Here is a 15220-nt window from a genome sequence, read left to right as displayed (position 1 = left end):
TCATACGCACCGACGTGTTTCCCTCGCATCGTGAACCCGCATCGCTACAGAGGATCGAGCCGCGGGTTATATCGCCGTCCCCAAAGAGAAGGAAGAGCAACGATTCCATCGTTCCAGCCCGGACAAAAGAAAGCGCTCCTTGTAAAGCCGTTGACTGCCGCCATTTTGCACGTTCGACGCCATTGACAGCCGCCATTTCGTCTCGCTGAAGTAAGCCCAACTCCCGACTACCACGTTACTTCTTTTGTTCTCGCTTCTCGTGAAACCACGCGCTCGCAAGCGAATAAAAGATGATGCAACATAGTCCAGCACGTCAACCCGCTCCCCAAGCGGCAACGCACGATGCACCCCCGGTGAACACGGAGAGAACTGGCACGTCCCAAGCAACAAATGCCATGACAGCAGCAGAAACGGCAAGTGATCCTCGAGTGGAAGCAGCACAGGCCGTTCGACTGAGTGTACCCGAAATGGACCTGCACAATTTGCCTGCGTACTTTTGTGCACTGGAGCATTGGTTCGCCGCGACCGGAATCACCGCCAAAATGGACCATAAGCGCTACCACGTATTGATGGCCCAAATCCCTCTTCGAGTGTATAACGAGATCCAGCCGATAATCGAGAATGTACCTGCGACGGAACGGTACAATTACATCAAGCGGAACATCCTCCAGCATTTCGGGGAATCCCAGCGTAGCCGCCTCCATCGTCTCTTATACGGCATGGACTTAGGGGACCGCAAGCCATCCCAGCTGCTAGCTGAAATGCACCGAGCCTCCAGCGACACGTTGGCCAGTACGCTCCTCACCGACCTTTGGATCAACAAGCTTCCGCCACATGTGCAATCGGCCGTCGTTGCTGCACCCGGAAGTGTAACTGAGAAAGCTGCTGTCGCCGATACGATGGTGGAGTGCCTGTCCGCATCCAACAACACCAGTGTGCACCATGCCGTAGCCGGGGTGCGCACCACACCCAACGATTTCGAGCAACGCATTTCGCGCCAGGTGGACGAACTCACACAGCAACTTAACGACTTCATCACAGAGTGTCGTAACCGTGAACAACGCCAAAGTCGACCGCGCCCACGTCCACCAGTGTCATCTCGTGTCGGTACAGAACCATCTGAAGGAGAGTGCTACTACCATCGACGTTACGGGACAGCCGCCCGGACCTGCCGCCAGCCCTGTTCGTTTCCAGCCCCTGTCAGCCAGCGCGTCGGCCAGCCGTCGTCTTCAGCCTGAGGATACGCTGGAGATATCGGATCGCAGGTGGCTACCATCTCACCTGTGAGCAGTCGGTTGATGGTGATCGACCGACGAACCAACCAGCGTTACCTGATCGATACTGGTGCCGATGTCTCCGTGTTACCGAAGCCAGCCAACTACACCCCCCCGACGCCGTCCACCATGCGACTGTTTGCAGCCAACGGTACTCCGATCATGGTATTTGGTGAGTCCCTCCGTACACTTGATTTTAGTTTACGCCGCCCCTTTGTGTGGAATTTTATTATCGCGGACGTAAGCTCTGCTATCATTGGAGCGAACTTTCTTCGCCATTACCATCTTATAGTAGACCTTCGACAGCGCTGTTTGGTGGATGCCCAAACCAATCTACGTGTGCCAGGACTTCCGGATACCACTCGACAAACCGCCGTCAAGGTGTGCGACGCAAATTCACCGATGGCCGACCTGCTGAACGAGTTTCCTACACTCATCACAAACTCACCGGGTGTGCGGATGCAATCCGAGGTGGTACATCGTATCGAAACAACGGGTCCTCCAACTTTCGCCCGTTCGCGTCGTCTTCCACCCGACAAGTACCAAGCAGCCAAAGCAGAATTCGACTCCCTCGTGCAGCTAGGAATTTGCAGACCGTCCAGTAGCAGTTGGGCCAGCCCGCTGCATATGGTTAAAAAGGCTGATGGTTCCTGGCGTCCGTGCGGTGATTATCGGTCCCTCAACGCGCGTACCACCCCTGACCGGTATCCATTGCCTTATCTACAAGACTTCACGATGCAACTGGGAGGAAAAACCGTTTTCTCAAAGGTGGATCTACAGAAAACCTACCACCAGATCTCCATCCATCCAGAGGACATTCCGAAGACAGCGATCATCACTCCTTTCGGCCTATTTGAGCACGTGACGATGCCCTTCGGATTACGCAATGCGGCGCAGACGTTCCAACGGCTAATCCACGATGTGCTACGCGGCTTGAACTTTGTGTTTCCCTATATCGACGACATTATAGTGGCCTCGAAGACACCAGAAGAACATCGCGAACACCTGCGACTGCTATTTGCTCGCCTCACGCAGCACGGTTTGACCATCAACCTTGCGAAGTGCGAGTTTGCCCAGCCTGAGATCTCCTTCCTGGGACACCGTGTTACGTCTGCAGGCATCCTACCACTGGAAGAGAAAGTCGTCACCATACGTCAGTTCCCGAAGCCAAACACTGTCATGGAGCTTAAGCGATTTTTGGCGATGATCAACTTCTACAGGCGCTTCATCCCCCACGCACTGCGAGCACAAGGACCGCTCCTGGAGATGATTCCCGGCAACAAACGGCGAGATAAGTCATCGCTGACGTGGACCCCAGCTACCGACACGGCCTTTGAGGACTGCAAACGGCAACTTGCACAGGCTACCATGCTGGTACACCCTGTACCATCCGCCGAACTATCACTGTGGTGTGATGCTTCAGATTTCGCTGCCGGCGCCGCCTTACATCAGGTCATCGACGGGCAGATGCAGCCGCTCGGTTTCTTCTCCCGAAAGTTCGACAACGCACAGCGCCGATATTCCACGTACGATCGCGAACTAGCAGCTGTTTACTTGGCCGTCCGGTATTTTCGTCATCAGTTGGAAGGACGTTCTTTCCATATTTACACGGATCATAAACCTCTGGTTTATGCTTTCCGCCAGTCGCTGGATAAGGCCTCTCCTAGACAAGCACGGCACCTCGACTTTATTGGCCAGTTCACCACCGACATCCGACATGTTGAAGGCCAGGAAAACGTCACTGCCGACTTGCTGTCCCGAATCGAACCCATCCGGTCATCAACATCCATCGACTACGAGAAATTGGCCGAAGACCAGACCCGAGATCCCGAGCTCGCTGACATCCTCAGCGGGAAAACAAGGACGTACCTGGTCCTTCAACGAGTTCCAATACCTGGCAGCAGCATGGCTTTGTACTGCGATTGCCCCACCGGCATCATTCGTCCGTATGTCACGAAACCGTTTCGTCAACAACTACTACGCGCGGTTCATCAGATGAGTCATCCCGGAGCGAAAACTACCGCGAAGCTGATGACGGAGAGATTCGTCTGGCTGAACATCCGCCGAGATACGCGAGATTTCGTCCGCCACTGCTTAGCGTGTCAGGCTACGAAGGTGCAACGCCATACCCGTAGCCCTCTAGGACGCTACCCGGTACCGGATGCTAGGTTCGCACACATCAACCTGGACCTGGTTGGACCGTTCCCGATCAGCAATGGACACCGTTACTGCCTCACCATCATCGATCGCTTCACACGCTGGCCAGAAGCTATTCCCATCCCTGACATAACATCAACGACTGTAGCCGCAGCCCTACTCAGTGGATGGATAGCTCGCTTTGGCGTTCCATCGTTCATTACCACGGATCAAGGCAGGCAGTTCGAGTCGACGCTTTTCGCGGAGCTGAACCAGTTACTGGGCATCAAGCATCTACGCACAACGGCTTATCATCCGCAGGCCAACGGCTTGATAGAACGATGGCACCGTACGCTGAAGGCAGCTATTTGTACCAAAAACACCGCTCATTGGACCGACCACCTTCCCATCATACTCCTTGGATTGCGCACAGCGTACAAAGACGACATCAAAGCTTCGCCAGCAGAGCTGGTTTATGGAAGCACGCTAAAGATCCCAGCGGAGTTTTTCAATAGCAGCCCGATGACCAGCCTGCCAGACACCACCGAGTTCACCAAGTCGCTTAAGTATGCCATGAACACCATTCGCCCAACACAGACGGCCTGGCATGACAAAGCAACACCCTTCGTCCATTCGGATCTTCGGACATGCAGCCACGTCTTCGTCCGGAATGACACCGTCCGCCCAGCCCTTACCCCGCCGTACCAAGGGCCTTACAAGGTGCTTAGGCGTAGTGACAAGTCATTCGAAGTCCTGATCAACGAGAGGGCAACTAACATCTCTATTGACCGCCTGAAACCGTGCTACTCACTCCAGCAACCCGAGCCAGTGACACAGCTTACGCCACCATCTGCAGCAGAGTATACGCCACCACCACCAGCGCTACCACCACCAGCTTCACCACCATCAGAGCCACCACCACCAGCTTCAACACCACCGACAGAGCCGTCACCTCCGAACGACTTCTCGACCGGAGTTACGCGTTCACAGCGACGTGTCATCATCCCCGTTCGTTACCGGTAATTCCAGTCTAGCAGGGGAGCACTGTGGCGACTACGTTATAGCCTCACCACAGTCCGGAGCTGACGTCAACCGTCAATTCCAAATATCGGGCACTCTAATTCGAACACCCTAATTCAAGCACCCTAATTCGAGCAACCTTATTCGAGCACCCTAATTCGAGCAATAGTTACCAACTTAGCCAGACTAAACTATTTCCCGTTAAAAGATTATAAAAAGCCGTCGTTCCCACCACGCGTTCTCTTCTCTTTTCGTTCGTTCGTTTCATTCGTGATCGTCCAGGTTTTAAATCTTTTATTCCGTAAAGACAGTCAAGTTCCAGACATTCGTGATCGTCACATTCGACTTGTGACAGCTGAAGTGTGCGGACGTATTTCTTATTCCTCCTGCTCTGTAGTCTGTGATTTGTTACCCGGTATTTTTCCTCTTTGTTTCGTGTGCGACCTTGCTGTGAAGTGTTACTTTTAGCCGTTCAATGCAGTCCTTTTCAGGACTGGTTTTACGTGGTTAGGGATAATATCTGTATCACAGTGAAGTGTTTGTTGGTGTGGTGATTCTGTGATTTAAACAGTGATTTGAAATTGAAATAAATAGTTGTTTTAAAAGAAATATTTTTACATTGGGCCGGCACCATGTCAGACCCTCCCCCCTTAGGGGGGAATTTTCCCCCTCCCGGGACCACTCGTAGAGTGAGACCTATGCCCCCATGGATGGACAAAGACAATGAGAATGGTGAACTAAAGTATTTGGTGCTTCAAATGGCAAATGACTCTGTCTTGCCCGTAAACCCATTCATCGTAGGTAAAACCATCAAGGACGCCGTTGGCAGTGATCTTAGTGAGTTTGGCCGTAAAATCGACAGTGGAAAGAAGCTTTTGCTGAAAACTAGGAACCAAAGCCACTTCGAGAAGCTTCAAAAAATTACAAAGTTAATCGATGGAACCCTTGTGAAAGTTGCTCCTCATGTGACCCTCAATAGTGTTCAGTGTGTAATTTTTGCCCCGGATCTAAAAGGATTAAGTGATGAAGATATTTTGGAGAACTTGAGTGACCAAAAAGTAATTAATGTTCGGCGTTTTACGCGTAAAGTGAATGGTGAAATTGTGCCAACAAACATTTTTCTGCTTCGAATCAATGCTACCTCCATTCCGGAGTTTATTCGCCTTGGTGCTTTACAAGTGAAAACAAGAGCCTATTACCCGAAATCAATGCAGTGTTTTAAGTGTGGACAGTTAGGACATACACAGATTCACTGTAAACTGTTGCCTACCTGCACTAACTGTGGTACCCCTGCGCATGGAGAGTGCACCGTAGATCCCGTGTGCATAAACTGCAAGGACAACCACAGCACCACGTCTCGTACCTGTCCCCGCTACATTCAAGAAGAACAGGTCATCAAGTACAAGATCGACAACAACTGTTCTTACAGTGAGGCACGTAAAGCTCTGCTTAATGTTACCCAATCCACAAATTCTAGTCCCATTCAAAATCGCATCACATACGCACAACAGACACACACAGTAGATGAAAAAGACACCCAAATTGAAGAACTCAAGAAAAAAAATGAATCTCTAGAAAAAATGATAATTTTGCTTACACAAACAGTAACTAATCTAACAACAAAAATCGAAGATCAGGATAAAACTATGAAAAGAATGTGCAAGAATTTTGAAAAAAGTTTAGAAAAAAAGAAAATAGAATCTCAAATGGAAATTGAAGAGGATGAAAGTGAAGAAGAATTAGACGATTTTAGCACGGAAGAAAGCACGGAAGAAAGCACTGAAGAAGAAACTGAAGAAGATAATGAAGACAAAAAAGTAGAAAAAGTAAAACATGTAAAACAAAATGACGCAGACGAACAAAATAACACCACTAACAAACGGAAACGTTCCCACCAAAAGAACACCCCCTCCTCGGAAGAGGAATCCCAACCCCGAAAAATCATCCCCATCTCTCCCTCATCCCAATCCACCAACCCTCCCACATCCAATCCTTCTCCCTCTGTCGCCTCTAAAAAAACTCTTAGATCTAACACGAAATCGGTAGATTAATTTATAATTTCAATATTAACAATATCCTTCTGTTTATAAGCATTAACTTTCATTCATTTTTCCTTTACTACATAATTCAATTCATCCTATCAATCAAATAACTATTCATCCATATTTGCATTATCCTGGAATATCAGAAGCATGAACCAAAATATAGAAGAACTAAAACTACTAATCAATAGACACGATCCAACAATAATCACCCTTCAAGAAGTAATGACAGTTCCCTCTCTCCTTAGCTCTCCTCTTAATAGATACAATTGGTACACTAACATACACCCAACCATACCTCATCATAGTGTAGCTGTAGGCATTTTAAAACACATTCCATCAAATAGAATAGCTATATCCACTAATCTTCCCGCAGTAGTTGTAGAAATTTCTTCTCCCGTACAATGCTCCATAGTATGTTTATATCTTTCTCATTCAATCAACCCTTTTACAATAATTTCCGATCTCACTAGTACCTTTCAGCAAATTAATAATAATTTAATTGTTTTAGGGGATTTTAATGCCCAACATACCACCTGGGGATGCTCGACCTCATGTAACAGAGGGAACAGCATTGCTTGTGTTTTTGAAACAATTGGTCTGGAACTAATTTCAAACCAATCCGCTACACGTATTTCTCCCATACACGGCAAAGGCTCCATACTTGACTACTGCGCTGTGTCATCTTCTATGGCACAGCAGTTCACAGTTACAGTTTCTAATGACACTCATGGTAGTGATCGTTTTCCACTTTTAATCCACAGTAGTTTAAATCCCCAGCGGCCACTTCTCCACCCCAGGTGGAAATATGAGGAGGCCAATTGGGCAGCATATCAAAGAGGAATAATGTTCAATCTTCCCCTTGATGAAAATCCCCCTCTCTCTCGCTTTTTTGCATGCATTGAATACGCCGCTTCTCGGAGTATTCCCCGTACAACTGGAAAACCTGGAAAAAGATGTGAGCCATGGTGGAACGCAACAGTTGCTGCAGCTATTAAAGCTCGCAGAGCTGCTTTTCGTAAATTCCGCCGAGCTAGCAAAAATCCGGATAATTTTTTCACACCAATTTTTGCTGAGGAATATCGTACAGCCAATCGACTTGCCAAGGAAGCAGTTCGTCTTGCCAAAAAGAATTACTGGGATAATTTCATTAATGAAATTAATCCTCAGTTATCTAGCAAGGAAGTGTGGAGGCGAGTCGGTTGTTTGAATGGTAAAAATCAACAAAGCTCCACAATAGTTCTCAAAACCCAGGACACTATCATTGCCCCTGCTGAAGTACCTGAAGCCTTTGCCATCCACTTTTCTGATGTTTCTGCCACACACAATTATCCGAGTAATTTTCAAACCCATAGACTTAACACTGAATCTGTTCCAATTTCTTTCCCTGATGCCACTGAACATAGATACAATAGTCTTTTCACAATAACTGAACTCCATTGGGCTTTAAAGAAATGTAAAGGTAGATCTGCTGGTCCCGATAACATAGGATATCCCTTACTGCAAAACCTCCCTGTAGAATCTAAATCCACCCTTCTTAACATTTACAATAGTATTTGGTCTTCTGGTAATATTCCTAATGATTGGAAAAGTAGTTTAACTATCCCCATACCCAAACCTAACAAACCTAACCACAACGTTGATAGCTACCGTCCAATCTCCCTCCTTAGCTGCATGGGTAAAGTTTTAGAACGCATGGTTAATCGCCGCCTCTCGCAAGAATTAGAAGACAGAAACCTGCTTAGCTCTGACCAACACGCTTTTCGGACCGGGTTGGGCACGGAAACTTATTTTGCCAAATTAGATGATACTATTCAAAAATCAATAGACCAGGATCATCACATAGACTTTGCCATCATAAATATTTCCAAAGCTTTTGATCGCACTTGGCGCCATTCCATTCTTTCTCAACTAGCTTTTTGGGGCTTTGGTGGCCGGCTCACTAATTTCATAGACAATTTTTTTACAGACAGATCATTTAGAGTCCTAATCGGTAATAGTGTTTCTAATCCATATCCTCTAGAAAACGGTGTCCCTCAGGGCGCCATCCTTTCTCCTACACTTTTCCTTATCAGTATAGAATCTCTGTTTTGCTCCATTCCATATGAAATCAAACCTTTTGTCTATGCCGATGATATCATTCTGGTCTCTTCATCGAGATCTGTTAGCACGTCTCGTCAGCTTCTCCAAAAAGGAGTTGACAAGATAAGGCAGTGGTCTCGGTGGACAGGTCATGAAATATCCCATTCCAAATCTCAAATCCTCCATATCTGCAAAATGGGCTTTCATCGCAAACTACCAATCAAACTTCACGACCACATCATACCAAATGTAAACTCAGCGAAAATATTAGGTGTTACATTTGACACAAAACTAACTTTCATTCCCCACTCCAACCGGATAAGAAAAGAAGCAAAAACCAGACTGAACCTCTTTAGGATGTTAGGAGCTGGACAACATCGTGCATCACGTCTAACACTTCTGCAGATCCTCAATAGCTGGCTGCTTCCCAAAATTCTCTACGGTATTGAGATTGTCTCTCGCCAACGAGAAAACTTTGAGAAGCGTATTGCTCCCATATACCATACAGCCAACCGCCTTTCAACTGGAGCCTTCTGCACCAGTCCAATCCTCTCTCTACTTTGTGAGAGCGGACTTCTTCCTTTTGATTACATTATCACCAACAGATTAACAGCAGCAGCAGGACGCATCCTAGAGAAGGACATCAAAGCCGAATCATTTATCAACAGAGTCAATGCACAATTTCATACGCTTACCAACAACCAGCTTCACCATATCAGCAAGCTTACCGGACGCGGAGGACGCCCTTGGTATCGTCAACCGCCTACAATAGACTGGTCTTTAAAAGACAAACTACGTGCAGGAAATTGCAGCCATATCGCCGGCCATCATTTTACCAGTCTCATCCAAAGCAAATACCAGAATCACCATCATATCTTTACCGACGGCTCAGTCCTCAACGAATCCGCCGGTTTCGGTATTTTCTCCTCCAACAACAGTTGTGCCATCAAACTACCAGACCATACCTCTATATTCTCAGCTGAAGCAATAGCCATGATAGTCGCCGCGCAAGAGGGTATTTGTCTTAATAAACCAAATATTATTTTCACCGACAGTGCCAGTGTTCTAGCCGCCATAGAACACGGTAACATCCGAGATCCGCACATCCAACTATTAGATCAACTAGATAACTCCCCGGTTATAACATTCTGCTGGATACCTGGTCACTCGGGTATCAGCGGAAACGAGAAAGCTGACCAACTTGCAAACCAGGGTCGGCTCCGTCCTCCAGAAAACAACACAACCATAGCCCGCAGAGACTTCAACAAATGGAGCAAAACAATAGTTGACCAAAAATGGAACCTCACCTGGCACCGGAAACAAAATTCTATTCTTCGAACCATCAAACCATCAACAACAGCCTGGAAAGACACACACTCCAGCCGGAACCAACGAGTGCTATCACGCCTCAGGATTGGGCACACCCGGCTTACACATTCCTATCTCCTAGAAAAGTCCAGCCCACCGTTATGCAGCTTTTGTGGCGTAAACATTACTGTTCGTCATATTCTCACCGATTGCCATGGATACACCACCGAACGCGCCTTATGCCATCTTGATACCAGCATAGACATCATCCTATCCCCGACCCCAACCCGACCCCAAATGTCAGCGAAAACTCCTTAAATTCCTCCGTATAACAAACCTCTATGAAGAAATTTAGTTTATCAGAATAATATGTATCGTAAACTCATATTGATCTTAAATTGATAATTTAATCAATTGATCTTCCTTTTAGCTTTAAGTTTAGTTTTAAGGAAACCGAGCAAACCCGGATTAAGGCTTCCACAGGGAGGAAATGCCCTGGGTAAGAAGATTGTTAGGTTTAAGTAGTTTACGAAGAGGCGAATGAAGCCGAAAGGCTCAAAGTCTCTATAAAAAACAATAAAAAAAAAGTACGCCTCGCACTCTATGACACATATAGCGCATGCATTGAGTAAAAAACAAAAAACATTTTTTTCCTATTTTCATGTCCTGCGGTGTACCACGAAATTTTTTCACCGGGTGTTTAATTTTCTATTTGACATTTACTGTCTAATAATTACTAATTACTTCCATTCGTACACCTTATAGATGCCGATTAGACAGACAGTCTTTGTCTATTCGAATTAGGATCTGCTTCCCTACCAGCCAAAATCATTATTAGATGTCTAATAGACAGCCCATTAGACATCTAATAATGATTTTGGCTGGTAGGGAAGCAGATCCGAATTGTGCGAGTCGAATTTCGATTTTCCGACTGGCATCTATCTGTCAAACCCTGTTTTAAGGATAGATTCCAAAATCGAATGTAAGTATTTTCCTCCATCTAATAAGGCCTTTACTGATTGATATTCTTGTCCACGGCTCCGACAAACTGGGTATTGTGTGTTTTGTATTAGAGTATTCGGTAAAACCCTCAATTTAACATTTTGTTTTAAGTCAATTTAGCAATGTCTGAAGTCTCTTGGTGTGATGTAGAAGGGTTTGATGATGATGATGGCCAGAAATATAATCAAAAGAAAAGATATGATAGTTTTAATCATTTAAAAAAGTATATTAAATGACTATATAGGTAAAGTTTTGGTTTCTATTGCAATTTAACTAATAATGATTAGTGATTTAATGATTGGTTAATGATTTTTTTAAAGATTCCATCTACACCGGAAGAATGGATGCAAATTTCCGATGAATTTGAAGAACAATGGGGGTTTCCACTTGTTATTGGGGCGATAGACGACACATAGAAATAAGAAAGCCAAGTAACAGTGGAAGTGAATATTATAACTATAAGGGTTTCCACAGTATTGTACTATTAGCAATTGTAGATGGTGATTACATTTTTTATATGCAGATGTAGGATGTCAAGGTCGTAAATCTGACAGTAGTGTTTATAAAATTTTTGCTCTATATACCCAATTAGAAAACAATATTTTGATTCTCCCTGAGCCTCAAATTTTAAGTATGCCTTATACGTCAAAATTCCGTATGTTCTAGTTGAAGACAAAGCATTTGCTTTAAGCAAATACTGTTTACGATCTTTCAGTACACTCCTCTTAATTGCCCAATCGAACGAAACTTTAATGTGTGCCACTTAAGATCTAGGACAATCGTGGAAAACACTTTTTGCATTCACAACAGTCGATTTAGAGTTTTAGAAAAATGTGTACCTTTGGAACCAAAACATGTAATAAAAAGTTCTCGCTACTGTATATTTCCCCAATTTTCTTTGAGTTAGTGCAGATGCACAAAATTATGGCGAGACAATTAGTGGATCTTTGCGCTTCGAATCGGATTCAGCACCACCCAGATCTAGATTAGCAGGTATTAGAAAAGGACCATCAAACGAACTCAATGATATGAGAATACTTTTTGCAAACTATCTCTTTCATCATTAATGAACTTTGTTTTCATTTGCTATTAGAGATAAGATTAGATTAGATGATTATGTATAAATGTTTAAATTAGAATAATGCATGTATATATTGACACTTGAATAAAAACGGAATAATAAATGAACTACTACATAAGTGGTTTACAATATTTTGAAGGTGAATTTATCTAGACCGCTATTCAAAAAATACGAAAGCATAATGTTATTATTCACATTTTTTACATTATCTAGGTTCGGATAATTAGACCGAGTACGTTTTTTTTTTTCAAACCACATACCTTGCAAAAGATGCCAATTTTGCATTGAGCTGTCATTTCTAAATAGCAAAAATACTCGGTCAACCTATGAAAGGTACCTGGATAAACGATGGTCCACTATATTTATGTTGATTCTATAAACAAGGAATTGAGAAAATTACCGTTTCTGTGTATAAGCCAATCTTCAGTAGGATATCCGTCGAACTCCTGTCAAACATATACGAAATTGACGATTCGATGGGTTTGTGGAAAGGTAATGGTCAGAGAATCGCCGCAAGTAGCAAGAAATTAGTTTTCTCAATTTTCTATTTGTTTGCGGTATGTATAGGGTAAATGTACCAATAGTGGTGCAATTTGTGGTGGAACAGATGTATTTTAATGGATTTAAAGTGTCAGGAAGGACAATTTCTGAATATTTTAACACATAACAGTTGGAATATGTTTTATCTTCGCAATCACAACCATTTTTACCATAAAACACATCGAATTTACGAAAAAATACATATTTTTGTGATTGGTTCGTTGTACCTATAATGGTGGTATGGTTCCTATAGTCGTCGTATTGTGTTCCTATAGTGGTGGTAAACAAGGATGCCTCAAAACAGTGTATAATATCAATATAACTTAGTTTTGAAGCTGTTTTCGTGTGAATAGCAAGGATTACTGCCATAATAATGATTTCTTTCGTAATTTGATCGTAAAAAATGTATGAATTTGGTTGATGAAAATATTGACTAAAGTACTGAAAGTATTGACTGAAGTACCTGTCGTCAACCCATACCCAGAAGAGTTTGCTTGATTTGAAGTCGATTTTTCACTCAGCCAAATAAGCGAAATATGGCCTTTGTTTGGTAAATTACTTACAGAAAACTCATTTTTGTTGCTTATTTTAATGAAAACAATACGACAAGTAAAAAATGTCGTTGAAAAAAATCTAAAATTACCTGTTTTTATTGATTTTAGAATTAGGACCACTATAGGAACATGCCTGTTTGGTGTACCTATAATGGCACTATCGTAAAAAACACTTAAACATACGTAAAAATGGTCAAAAGCCAATGAATTTGAATAAAACAATATCATTTGATAACAATTATGTTAAAAAACTAATAATTGCGTTGTTATGTGGTCATTTAGAACGTTAACAAGAATATGAGTATCGTAATGAAATCCTAAGGATTTTGGAAAAATGTTGATACCTTTTACAAAATAATGGATTTTTCGGTCACTAAGAAACGGAATGGCCCCATTTCATTTTTAAATCCTTTGTAAAAGGCTAGAGAACATTTCACACTATCGTATATAACTTAACTACTATTAATTTATCGTATGAGACGCATTTTAGTGCAATACCACCACTATTGGTACTAGCACCACTATAGGTACGTTTACCCTATGAGATATTGTACCAAAGCGGAAATTTTCGGACGATAACTCATACACTATCATAATTTGACAAGCAATATATGATTGTATGTGTGGTTCTTCCATTCGTAACATTTCGCTCGTAACAACAATCTTCTCATAGCAGTTGAAGAGTGCGGACGTGTTCTACCAAGCGCTCCTCGACTGACTCGTATGTTATACCCCCGTGATCAGAGCAGTGCAGTTACCTCCCCCTGTGCAAAGCGACGGAAGAAATCATTCCCTTTCGCGCATTTTCTCATGCTTGCTTTTTCCCTCTTATGGCAAATTTGTCGAGCAGCTCGTCGAACTAGCCGTCCCAGGCTCTGCTTCCAACCCCTCGTCTGAGCGCGCTGTCGAAGGTTTGGATGGTACGTCAGACGGCCAATAGCTGTCAGCCGTCTTGCGTTGTCATTCTTTGAGTAGTGCTATCTCTTTCTCGCGTGCAGCCCAATTTTAAGGCGGCGCTCTAGCAGCAATCGAACACGACATCCGACAAGAACAAACCCATATAATCATATAGAGGTGCACTGTCAGACACAAACACACAAACAAGACAAACATGTCAAATCCCATACATTTTTCATTTTCGATGTCGTGTTCGATTGGTGCTCGAGCGCCGGGTAAGACCGGTGTTGATACCGATAGAAAATGTAAACAAACGTCAACACAAATTCAACCAGTGCTCATCCCTCTCGTGAAAAGTTTCTCGATAGAAAGCGTGAAAATGGCCTCGAATCAGGGCAAGAAAAGTGGCTTGATGTCCCACGCAATTGCCCGGCTCTACAAGCAACGTCTGGAGGAAGTGGAAAGGGAACTCCTTCTTGCCCAGCAGTCAGAACCTCCGACTGTGGGTAAGTGATCGGTGAACGGTGGTTATATGCTGAACGGTGAATATAGCGATCTGTGTTTAACAATGGTTTTCGTGGCTATATTTTAGATGACCGAGCGCGTGGTGCTATGCCAGTGCAGTTTGAAGATGTTCCGATGCCCATGGCCTACCTCTGTACAAGAGCAGTCGGACACAATTTTGGCCGATTCTCATGCAGGTTCGTAACGTGCCAAATACTCCTGTAATGACGGTTGCAATATTTTGTGGCGAATCAAAACCGTTATTCGCCAAGGAGTTTTTGCAGCCGTTTGTGGACGAAATCAACACACTGTATGTGACAGGTCCGAAAATTAAATCCCGCACTTACTAGGTGGAAACGCGTTCAACAATTGCAGATCCGACACGTGCATTTATTAAGGGTATGTTGATAAAGTGCACTATATACAGTGAAAGCTTTTATTACGACTAAACCGTTGTAACGAGATGCTTTTGCAACGGGTAAGCGACTGGAGCGGCTAAAATACGTTATGCGTTTTTCCACTTTGCATTTACAGTTGTTTGCGGTGAAACGAATTATTTCTAATTTTTTTCGTAATATTTTTTTTCAAATGTTAAACTGCATAATGCGTCCAGCGCCTGCATGAAGTGCACTATCGTTGGTGAGTTGGAAGGACACCGGATGTACTTCCGGTATGGTGAACAATGCCCGCCTCGGAACCACAAGGATTTTTGTGACGACAAATATCCAACACATGTCAACAACCCTACGCCCTTTACCAGTCTGTTGGATTGCGATTTCG

Source organism: Anopheles coluzzii, chromosome 2 (assembly GCF_943734685.1).
Source record: "Anopheles coluzzii chromosome 2, AcolN3, whole genome shotgun sequence".
NCBI classification, from domain to species: Eukaryota; Metazoa; Arthropoda; class Insecta; order Diptera; family Culicidae; genus Anopheles; species Anopheles coluzzii.
This window is presented reverse-complemented; position numbering follows the sequence as displayed.